Source organism: Cupressus sempervirens, chromosome 8 (genome assembly GCF_028749045.1).
Source record: "Cupressus sempervirens isolate cs-2001-9-10 chromosome 8, ASM2874904v1, whole genome shotgun sequence".
Classification (NCBI taxonomy): Eukaryota; Viridiplantae; Streptophyta; class Pinopsida; order Cupressales; family Cupressaceae; genus Cupressus; species Cupressus sempervirens.
In genome coordinates this window covers 501,313,456-501,326,840 of record NC_143125.1, presented here as the reverse complement: position 1 = coordinate 501,326,840, position 13,385 = coordinate 501,313,456, and positions in this window count along the sequence as shown.

The window sequence follows — 13,385 nt, the reverse complement described above, 5'->3', positions numbered from 1 at the left end:
TTCAAGAAATATTTAGGATGGACCCTATCTCACGGTATCATGAGACTATTTATTTTCAAGAGTTAGAGAAAGGATACCAAGCCTAGAAGATGCAAGTTAGGAAAGGATCCTTGAGAGGACATCTGGAAACTATTGGAAACACAACATTGGTCACAGCCTTGGCCCCATAACCCTTCAAGAAACATTTTTTCAATTATCTTTCCCTAGATATCTATATGTCTTTATGTAGGGTTTTTGGTTAAGATGAAAAATATTTTATGTCTATCAAGTTTATGTATATGATTGTGAAAATTTCTTGTTTTGGCATTAGTATCATTTTTTATTTTACCTCTTTACTAGTTGAGGAAATCCATGTTGGATTGATTGGAATTGCAAAGGGAAAGATAGAGAGAACCTTTGGTTGGTACTCAATGTTAATGCATATGTTTATTTTTAAAGGAGCCATTTATTTTGAAAAATAAATGCAATTAACAAGGGAGAATGAAGGAAAACCTCTACCTATTCATATTTGGAATGCATACAAGTCTTGGGATGTGAATGAGGCTAGTTTTGTTAGATTTGATAGGTATTTCACATCAAGACTGAGGATACTTTTGGCTAGGGATAACCCAAGAATTCCTAAATTGCTCTTAGATTTTGTTAGACCTATGGACTCCTCAAATGAATTAAATTTTTCCCATAATATGGAAGGAATTATCCCATATCCAATTTCCACTATTTTTAGAGTGTATGGATTTCAAGGAACTCCAAATGTGTTACCATACAAAGTACATCTAGAGGTTGATTTGGCTAAGATATTGTGGTAGATAGGAGGTTTATAGGAATTATAATTGATAAGCATATCAAAAGGCTCTATTTTTCCCACATACACCATTGCTCATCAATTTGTGATCACAAAAGTGGGTTGGATTTTCTTGTATAAATTTTAAACCCTTATAAAATGCCAACTTCCCATGCCATATTTTCTAATACTGAGGGGTTATTTGAGATATTCAAGAAGAGAGAAAAAGAAAAAGCTCATGAATATATTTTCTATTACCCTAAAGATATCATAAGGAATGAATTTTCCTTACAAGAATAGGAAGTGAGAAAAGAAAAATGGAGAGTTTATTCTAGGATTTTAGAATTTGTGAATTATTTTGAAAAGGAATACAACCCATTAGTAGGTGCTAAAATAATGGATCATAAGGTAAATAAGCTAATGACCTTCTTTTCCAAGATAATGGATACTCTCAATGAGAATTAGTCTATCCTTACTAGAATGTACCCTGATAAATCACAAGAGGTCATGAGAAGGCTAACTTTCACTCTAGCTATAACCTTAGGGTAGTATGTTGTGTAGAAGAGGCCTAGGTATATTGTTAATTAGAATGGAAGAACATAGTGATGAAAATGAAAAAGAGAAAATTGATTCCAGATGTGCCTATTTCCCCAGTCCACAAGAGATCTCGGGTTGAGGTTAATCCACTAGAACAAGCGTCCAAGAGGTAGAAAAATGTAGAAGATTCTATGACTAGGGGTCCATTCTATAGACCATCTTGATCACCACTTTGTCTCAGTGATGAACAACTCAAAATTGAGCAAATGGAACAATTTAGAAGCCTCCTGTACCCAACCTGGAGTTAACTATAGCTGATTTTAAGGGGAAAGAGTTGGATCCTGTGATCAAACAAGCTAGTCACAAGTTTTTATTAGATTATAGTTTCATTAAATCTAGGGATTTTTATCAATTTACATGGAGAACAAATATTACTAATTTTGAGGAGAGATGTCACAAAAGAAAATTAAAGAAATCAATTAAAGAGGACTCTATTAAAGAGGATGAGATAAATGATGAAATGATGTAGGAATTTAATAAAATAACTCCAACAGAAGGGGAAAAAAATGATCAGGAGAGCTAGAGTGCAACTCTTTCCTAATTAAGATATTTTTGATACCATGGTTTTTGATGTAGTAAGAAGAGGAATGAATACTGAAGAACAAGCTCAAGGAGAATTAAGGGGTGTCAAATATAGTGAAGATCATGTTGCCCTAGTGATTTGGTAATTACAAAAAGGGAATAGGTCTTGTTCCTCTCAGCCTAGTGATTGAAATGTAATAGGAAATTTGATTATAAAGAGAGTATAAGATACTAAAATGATGAGGATATTGAGATGAATGTTGGAACTAAAAATATTTCATTGGCTACTATAAGGCAAGAAAAGAAATTTGTGCACGAATTGTGATGCAAAACTAATCCAGATGTACCTCAAAATGAGGTGATCTAGAATAACAAACAAACACATAGTGGAAAATGAAAAAGAGGAATGAGATTCAAATCTAGAGAGAAAATATTTCATATATTCAAATCAAGAATTTTACATACAAAATTCCTAGCTATATGGCCTTCTAGGTTACATCCATTAACAAGAAGAATACATCTTTCAAAAAAGAACATATCTCTAGACTCAAATACAAACTTCTACATCCAAGTTGCTCTATCTAAGAGTCCTCTACCAAAATTATCTCATTAATACTCTACCAAAGATCCCCTAATTATACCAATATAATCCACAAGTCAGCCCATAATGCTAAAAACTAAATAACCCAAACATTAAATACTTGAAGAGCCACCAGTTGGCCTCCAACAGAAATTAAATGTCCAAAAGTTGATACTCAAGAAAAATTTTGATATCTTCTAGCTCTAATTTAATTAGAACTTGTGCTTCAAAATAAGTGTATTAATTTAGGTCCTCTACAACCCCTTAATCTTTCTAAGGCTGATTCATTAAAGATATCTTTGGATTCATCTTGAAAGTCTTGCACAAAAACCCATTGCACAAATATCTAAAAATTGATACTCCAGAAGAATTGCCATATCTCCCAATTTATAATGAATTAGGATTTGAAACCTTAACCAAAGATATTAATCTAGGTCCTCTTCAATCCCTAGGCTTTTTATCCTCTAACTCAATGCAAAAAATTAGTTATATAGCCTGCAACAAGAACCCAAAAACCAAAAAACACATCTCTAGCAACAAGGTAAAACAACTCAAACTTCAACCCGATTTATCCAATCTCTATGAAATAATGAGGAAAGGTTCTCCAATGTGTCTCCAACACATCCCTAACCACAAAAATCATAACTCCACCACAATCCAAGCTCGATGCTCCTACATCAGATTCCCTAGGTAAATAGAAAAGTATGTCCCATACTTTGATGCCCAAAGAAAGATTTGCAATAAAGTTCATCTTTACCAAAGGTTTCCACTTCATCAAAGTCAATAGAAAAAATTAGAAAATCAACCATCTATGCTTCATCCATTTAAAAATTAGAATCTCATCAACTAATCAACATATGAACTCAACTAAAAATCACAATGCTCCATCTTCAACTTATCATCAACATCATCTATTATATCATCCTCATACATGAAAACTAGATTAGCAACAATATCCAAATCACAAACCTGATCATCAGCAATATATAAACTCATATCCATCATAGATCAATAGAAAATGAATACCTATCAGGAACATGCAACAATAACCCTATGTCATCCATACTCATAACAATATATATATCCATTCTTCTAGCAACATGTAAATCAATAGCATCATCAAAATCCACATTAGTAGTAACTTCCATATCCTTCAGCATCTCAGCAGTAACATATAAGTTCAGATCCATATTAGCAACAACAACATCATGTAAATACATATCAATAACACCTCTAAAACCCTCAACCATATTACTAGCAAGTAAATCCATCTTCTTACCACAAGCAACATCTAGATCAATATTATTCGTAACAGAATGAACATATAACTCTAGATCAGCAACAACAGCAATAGATAAGTCCTCAATCATATCCATTCCAACATTTACATCCTTTTGTATAACACATCCAATTCCTTACCAACATAAGTGAAACTCTCCTCTCCAGTAATCTCATTGCACACAACAAGATTCTGTGCAATTTCAATGTTAGATCTATCCATTTTCTTATGAAAACCAAAAGATACTTCCTCCATTTCAAAAAAATCATCATGTACTTCCACTATCTATCTTCTTCTCTTCATAATCTATTTAACTAGCCAATAAACCTTCTTTCTAATCCTCAAATGCCAACTCAAATTAGAATTTTTTGGATCATCAATCCTTTCATGTAAATCATCCCAAAAAGAATCATATTCATCAAGATGTCTTGCATGATTTTGTGCTAACTCAATAGCTTCTACTCTAGCTGCAAGTTTCTATAACATGTCCAATAACTCTTGATCAATATTTCTCCTTCCTCAAACCATCTTTGCACATACAAACAACAATCAAATGGTGAGTTCTTTGCAAGTACAGTCCAAATCCGTAGATCTTCTACCCTACACCAAATCACCAACTAGCTAGGACTTTCAAAATCAAAACCCTTCTCTGATAAACTTCATCCAACCAAGGTCCTTATACAAACTACCTAACACTTTGGTGATCTTCTTGCACACTCAAGAATAACTAAGCTCTAATACCACTTGATATAGTGCAAAGTAAGAGAATTCCCAAAGGAGATGTCCTAGCCCCCAACAAATAACCACACAGTGGAAACAGAATAACAATGCAAGATCTGATACCAAATTACAATAATTTATTCATAAAATAAATATTACATGCAATGTGTTGGTCTATAAGGCCTTCTAGGTTATGACCATTAACAAGGAGAATAGATCTTTCAAAGAAGAACAAATCTCTAGACTCAAGTATGAACTTCTACATCCAAGTTGCTCCATCTAAGACTCCTCTACCAAAATTATCTCATTAAGACTCTACCCAAGATCTGATAATTATATCAATCTAAGCCATAAGTCAGAAACCTAAGCCACATGTCCACCTAGAATGATAAAAACTAAATAACTCAAACATTAAATACTTGAAGAGCCACAAGTTAGCCTCCAACATAAATTTATTGTCCAAAAATTGATACTTGAGAAAAATCATGATATGTACTAGCTCTAATTGAATTAGAACTAGTGCTTCAAGTTAAAGGAATTAATTCAAATCCTCTACAATCCCTTAATCTCTCTAAGGTTTATTCATTAAGGATATCTTTGGATTCATCTCAAAAGTCTCGTACAGAAACCCACTGCGCAAATTGCTAGAAATCGATACTCTAGAAGAATTTCCATAGCTCCCAAACTATAATGAATTAGGATTTGTAACCTTAAATAGAGATATTAATCTCAGCCTTATTCAATTCCTAAAATTTTTATCCTCTAACACATTGTACAAAATTAGTTACATAGCCTACAACAAGAACCTAGAAACCAAAATACACATCTCTAGCAGCAAGGTAAAATGGCTCAAATTTCAACTCAATCTAGCAAGGAAAGGTTCTCCAATGTGTCTTCAACACAACTCTAACCAAGAAAAGCATAAATCCACCAAAATCAAAGCTCAATGCTCCTACATCAAATTGTTATAAATAATAGTCCATCAAGATAATTGAGGCAGGGGGTGGTGAATCAGTTATCCAACTAAAACATTTATCAAGCTTAATTAAACTTAACCATGTAACTGAATTAAACAAAAACCATAACAAGATGCACATACATAATTACACTAGATTTGTTAACTAGGGAAACCCTTGATCAGAGGGAAAACCCCAGTGGGAATGATTCCCACAAAGATATACTAATATATATATATATATATATATATATATATATATATATATATATATATATATATATATATATATATATATATATATATATATATATATATATATATATATATATATATATATATATATATATATATATATATATATATATATATATATATATATATATATATATATATATATATATATATATATATATATATTCCTTATTAGAGGATTGACCCTATTAGGAGTCTATAAACACATTTAGTACATAAGAATCCTTATTACGAGAATTTGAATCCTTGTTAGGAGATTCTGACCTTGTTAGGATTTGTAGAAGGTAGAAGGACCCACTATCCAAACAACTTCTAGGGAAAGACCACTGAATTTCACTGTCTAACTGATCTCTCAACTATTCCTTGTAGAATAATTGTTTGTATTGTGCTTTATCCTCTTTCTTTTATCCCATCAACTGGACCAATAACTATCAAACCTTGTAGACTAGGTCACAAATCATGGATCAAAATATCAAACCTTGGATCTCAAGATAAAACCTCATCAACAAAGTTTTCTCCAACTTTTCTTTGCTCTTCTTATCTTCACAATTATGTCTTTTCTTCTCCTTTTTTCTCTTCTTTCTTACTACATCCTTCCATACATAACAAGGAAAATTTCCTTCCTTTATACTAAGTCCATAAAATAATTCTCTTGAGTTGGTTGTTACACCTTCTCAATTAATTATTATAGGACCTCATTAAGAACACATTTTACTTAGAGATAACATCAATCTATCACCTTGTAACTTGAATAAATTTTTGTATGTTTAGTATTATGACGAGTGAGATTAGCCACACCATCTCCAACATGTCTTCTATATGCCTTTAATATTTCTTCTTAGAATAACAACTTTGCTAAGAGATATAACAAATTTACCAGAGCATGCTTCTAAAAACTCTATCCCTGAACAATCTTCACCAAAACTTGTATAACTTATTCTAAACTTTATATCTTATACACTCAAGGTTAACTATATATACTAGACACTTAGTAGTATCTCCTTTTAACCTTGCTAGTGAAAATACTCAATGATCTATCTATACCAACTTGATCTTTTCCACTATTCTTCTATTGAATACCACAAAAAAAATACTATGTTGACATCAATGGTAAACACAATCATGAATGCAACTTATCATCATTATAATGATATAATCATGTTTCTACAATACTCCCCCATAGTAATATCATCAACATTCATGCTTCCAACAATTTTTCCCTTCGGCATTGATGGTAACATAGATTAAAAACATCTAGTTCCAAAAATACCAACTATTAAAGATGGTTATCCTTTCTTTTCAAATCCTCTTCATCAATCATACTGGCTTATGTGTTCACATGATTCTCCCCCATTGATACACCTCAATGTTCTCTATAGAAAAATGTTTTTTCATGCTGTAATCTCTCCCCCATTGACATCAATGTCAAAGGTTTCAATAACCATCTATCATTGCATCCTATCAATCTCTGCAACAACTATCTTTGACATGCTTAAGTTTCCAAAGACACTATTCAAAAAAACATCTATGAAGAGTCCTAGATGACTCTGTCCATCATAGATACTCCCCATATAGGAAGCATCAACATTAAGTCCAAACAAACAATAGTGCTCTATATCAATGGATTTCTGCACTCTTGCATTATCTACTCTGATGAAAGTAGGGGCATAACCCATAGCATACCTCACAAATACTCAAAAGTCTCTTTGGGAAGAGGCTTAGTAAAAATATGTACAATCTTCTCTTTGGTGCTTACATACTCCAATCTGATTTTCTTTTCTACAACTTCCTCTCTCAACATGTGATATTTGATAAAAATGTCCTTATTCTTAGAATGCAACACTGGATTCTTAGACATATATACTATGCTTGTGTTATCACAATGTATGACAATAGGTTCATTGAATTCTATCGTTATATCCTTCAACATCTACTTCATCTAAACAACTTGGTTACAATTGTTTGCTACTATAACATATTCTTCCTCTGTTGTAATCTATGAGATAGAATCCTACTTCTTTCTTAACCAAGAAACTAATCTTCCTCCTAGAAAGAATGCTTCACCACTGGTGCTCTTTGTTTCATCTATTTTTCCTTCCCAATCAACATTAGTATAAGCATATAAAGTGAAATTATTAGATCTGTCATACCACAATCTGAACTCTGGTGTTCTCTTTAGATATCTAAATATCCTTTAAACTGTTGCATAATGTTCTTCTCTAAGATCATCTTAAAATCTTGTAACAATTCCAACTACATTTTCTATATCTAGCCTTCTATGAGTCAGATATTGCAATCCTCCAATCTTAGATCTATACTTTTTTTGCACAACATTAGATGTCTATCCCTTTGTAGATAACTTGTGTCCAATTATCATAGATGTTCCAACTAGTTTACATGTTTCCAAACCAAACCTTTTCAATAGATCTTTCAAATACTTAGTCTGAGAAATAAAGATTGCTTCTTTATTCTACACAATATGTAATCCTAGGAAGTATTTCATTTCCCCTATCATGCTCATTTCAAATTCCTTCTTTATTTTTCTACAAACTTGTCACTTTCACTATCATCTCCTCCAAATATAATATCATTAACAAATATTACCAAAATCATTAATCCATCATCTATTTCTTTCAAGTATAGATTATTGTTTTCCATAATCTTCATCACTTCTAGCATCAAATTTAACAACATCATCATCTCTTTTGATATAAAATTTGTTGCCAAAAATTTTGAAATACTTAACTATAGATGAGTGACCAAATCATAGTTCATAAGGGGTTCTTTTTTTGTCTTTCTTGACATGCACTTTGTTCATAGTGTAAACTATTGTACTCATAGCTTCTCTCAAAAATATCTTGGATACATCATTCTTAGCTAACATAGCTCTTGTTGCTTTTGTTACTAACCTATCTCTTCTCTCTGCAATGACATTTTGTTCATGGATTCTAGGAGTTGAAAGTTGTCTTTTGATTCCATTAGCTTTACAAAAGATGTTGAACTCATTTGAAGTAAACTCTCCTCCTTTATCTAATCTTAAACATTTAATCTTCATACCTAGTTCATTCTCAACTCTATTCTTGAATATCTTGAACTTGTCAAATGCCTCAAATTTTTTTTTAAGAAATACAACCCACATCATTCTAGAAAATTCATCAACAATAATCTTAAAGTATGTTTTCACCATAGAATCCTTTAATCTTTGTACGACCACTAAAATCTATGTGTACAATCTCCAACTTTGTTGTAGTAGTAAACTTCTTGCTAGGAAAAGAAGCTTTGTTATGCTTTGCCAATACACACTCTTTGCAAATTGTGTTAGTAGGCTTTACAATCTTAGTCAAATCTTTGACTACAAACATATTACTAGTTTTTAGAATGCTCTCAAATTTGATATGAAAAAATCTCTTATGCCATAACCAGCTATCATCTACCTTTGCCAAAAAACATGTCATTTTAGTGGGATTCAACTAAAATACATTACCTCTAGATTTGGCTCCCATTCCAATTCCCTTTTCATCTTTATTTTTGATCATCCATTTCTTCTCTATGAACTACAATTGATAACCTTAGTCCACTAATTGTCCAACACTCAAAAGATTGTGTTTCAAACCATCAATAAAGTATACATCCTTGGTGTTAGGCTTACCATAAAGAGTTATAAATCCAATACCTTTAACATGGCAAGCTACATTATTTCCAACTTTGACAATGCCTTCATCATAAATTTTGAAATCAATAAACTTGTTCATATCATAGGTCATATGATGTGAACAACCACTATCAATTATCCAATCAAATTTCTTTTCAACCTGTGATATCAAAGCCATTTATTCTAGACTTTATTCTTTAATAACCATAAATCCTATTTCATCATCACTAAACTTACTACTTGTTCATCAGAATCATCTTCTTCATTTGCATACAAGAAATCTCTATTTCTTCTAGGTTTGAACTTTCCTCTATACTTTTTCTTGTTTAGGACACTTAGATGCATAATGACCAACTCATTATAAGTCCAACATTTAAAGATTTTCTTACAATCTTTTTCTCTTCTTATAAGAAGGGATACTCCTATCTTTTTGTCCTCATTAGATCTATTGTTGCTAGAAAAGTATCCTCTAGCACTTGTGCTCCTTGATAGATTAGATCAAATGTTTAGGGCACTAAAAGTTATCATAACTTGTTCCATCAAACTTCAAACTATCCTTTTTGAATATATTCACCATGGATCTCCCAAAGTTGTTAAACTTTATCTTCAAGGAGTTGATGGTTTGATACTAATTGTTAGAAATAATAGTCCACCAAGATAACTAAGAGGTGGGGGGGTGAATCAATTACCCAACTAAATCATTTATCAACCTTAATTGATCTTAACCATGTAACCAAATTAAACAACAACCATAACAAGATGCACATACACAGTTACACTAAATTTTTTAACTAGGGAAACTCTTGATTAGATTGAAAACCTCAATGGGAATGATGCCCACAAAGATATATATATATATATATATATATATATATATATATATATATATATATATATATATATATATATTCCTTGTTAGAGGATGGACCCTATTAGGGGTTGTAGAAGGTAGAAGGACCCACTGTCCAAACAGCTTTTTGGGCAAGACCATTGAACTTCACTATCCAACTGATCTCCCAACTATTCCTTATAGAATAATTGTTCGTACTATGGTTTATCCTCTTTTCTCTATTTGATCAATAGGACCAATGACTTTTAGACCTTTTAGACTAGATCACAAATGTCAGATCCAAATATCAAACCTTGGATCTCAAAATAAAAACTTTGAAATAATTTTTTCTCCAACTTCACTCTACTCTACTTATCTTTACAATTATATATTTTCTTCTCCTTTTCACTCTTCTTTCTTACTTCATTCTTCCATACATAACAAAGGAAAATATCCTTCTTTTATACCAAGTCCATAAAACAAATCCCTTGATTTGGCTATTACACCTTCTCAATTAATTATTATAGGACCTCATTAAGAACACATTTTACTTAGTGATAACATCAATCTGTCACTTTGTAACTTCAATAACTTTTCATACATGTAATATTATGACAAGAAATCTTAGCAATACCATCTCCATGTCTTATACATTCCTTTAACTTTACTTCTCAAAATAAAAACTCTACTAAGAGATATAAAAATTTTACTAGAACATGCTTCTATAAACTCTATCCTTGAACAATCTTCACCAAAAATTTTATAACTTCTTCCATAATTTATATCTTATGCACCCAAGGTTAGCTTCATATACTAAACACTTAGTAGTCTCTCCTTTTAACCTCTCTAGTGAAAATACTCAATGATCTATCCATACCAAATTGATCTTTAGCATTGTTCTTCTGTTAAATACCACAAAAAATTTCTATGTTGACATCAATGACAAACATCGTCATGAATGTGACATATCATCATGATAATGGTCTAATCATATTTCTTCAATACTCCCCCATAGGAATATCATCAGAATTCATTTTTCCAATAGGAACTACATGTGAAATATGAACAAGTTTTTGTAGCCTATAATGAAGAAGTCAAGAAAAGGCTAAGACTTGAAAATGAACTTTCTCAATATAAAGGGAAACAAATTAGAATATATAAATCAGGGGAGTCATCCTAGGGAATGATTGCATCTTTTCCTACTCTTCCACCACCAACTAGCCCCATATTTGAAATTCCTAACACTACTCTACATCGAGGAGATTCCACTAAGGAGGATATGGAAGAGGAAAAATCTAGGCTCAAGGTCATATAGATAGAAACATGGTAGAGGTATGAGCATAAAATAAAGGAGGCAATGTTGAATTTTTTTTTTATGATATTGATATCAGAAGATTACATCACATGGTGACCCAATTTGTCTCTATTATTAAAACTCCTAGTAATGATGAGAATAAGTTAAGAAAAACCCTAAATAAATAGGTAGCAAGAGAGGAGACAATCATCATGATATGTTTTGATATAGGTTATAAAGAGAGTAATGACTAATATGCTGAGGAAAAATATGATCAAGTAATTGGCTTATTAGATTTGATGTAAAGAGGGAGTTGCTGCAAAGATAGATTGGGTCATGCATTTCCAAATGTCAAAACAAAAGGCATACTTTATTTCCTTCAATATTTATAAAGGATCATAAGAAAAAGACATTAATGGACTAGGATGATGATAGTTTAGTCATGTTAAATGATAATGTAAGAAAGATAGTAAGTAATGATGATAATGCTTTATTTCTATATATTGTTTGAGACTTGACAGAGGCTACAAGATTTTATAAACTTTTATCTCTAAGGAAAAGAATCATAAAAAAGAATGGAGAGATACTATTAGAAAAGAGAAAGAAATTCTCAGTTATGACCAGTGTGATGATTTAGTGTATGGTGAATAGCTAGCCAAATATGTATCAACAACAGATTCATCACAAATGGAAGCTAATGATAAGCTACAAGAAAAATCAACAACTACTAAAGAATTAAAGTTTTTTAATAAAGGTGTTCAAACAATTGATGAGAAAGTAGGAATAGTGAGTTCACAACCATCTCAAAAAGTTGAAGCTAAGATACCAGAGGTGGTCATGGAAAAAGACAATCAGTTACCTATTGTAGATACTAAAGAATCATATCAAAGAAGAGTAGAAGAAGAGAATGTGGCCCCATCAACTAAAGGAGAGAAAAAGGAAAAAGATAAATCATTAGAGGGTATGGAAAAACAAGAAGTAGACAAAACATAATAAGCTCTAGCCCCCCACCACATAGCATTTTATAAAAGAGACATCTTATTGTAAAAAAAATGGGTCATGAATGTTTTATGTTTCCTTGTGCAATGAAGATAATGAAATTTTGTCTTTTTGTGTCCTCTTTTTGTTTTGTTAGAAGGATATTTTGTTTCCTTCTATGCCTAAATCTTATTGTAACTCATGTTACATAAGCAAGTTTCCAAGGCTACAGAAAGGGTTTGAGATTCATTTTGTTGAACTAAGTCTTGTTCAATCTTGAGTCATTCCAAATATAGTATATATGATTTTTCCAAAGATAGAATGAAAAAGAAAGTTAACAGTTGCTTATCTCTTTGAGCTTTCTCTAATATGAGCTTTTATCTAATTGAATGTTTTCAAAGAGATTAATACAAATATGTAGAAAGTTGGTTGTTTATTTTCAAATCTTGTCTCTTCCTTTGTTACCATTTAATTCTCTAAATTCTAATAGAAAAGTTTATTAAATTTCAATTGTAATTCATTTTGAAATATATTTTAGTTTACATTATTCTTATGATCTAATGGGTTATGTAAATGCTTGATGTAAATTGGAAGAATTATTTGGTTTTTATTGAAGATTTTAATAAAAATGAGATCTAGAAATGAATATTGATATTCTCACAAGGTGTTAAGATAGATTTGATAAAATAGATGTCAAATTCCTGTGAAGTTAATAGCCCAATGGATAAAGCACTGGTCATCCATAAATGTTGATATAGTTTGAAATATCTCTACACTATAAATCATTTATAAATCAATTCACTTATTGTTATGTTGTTGAAGATTTGAAATGTTAGCCTATACTTGATTCACAGAGTTTTAGGGTTTGGTAAAATAGTCGTTTATCATCTGTTTTATAGTCTTAGAGTTAGAAGAATTAAGGCTAAATTATCTTCTATAAAGG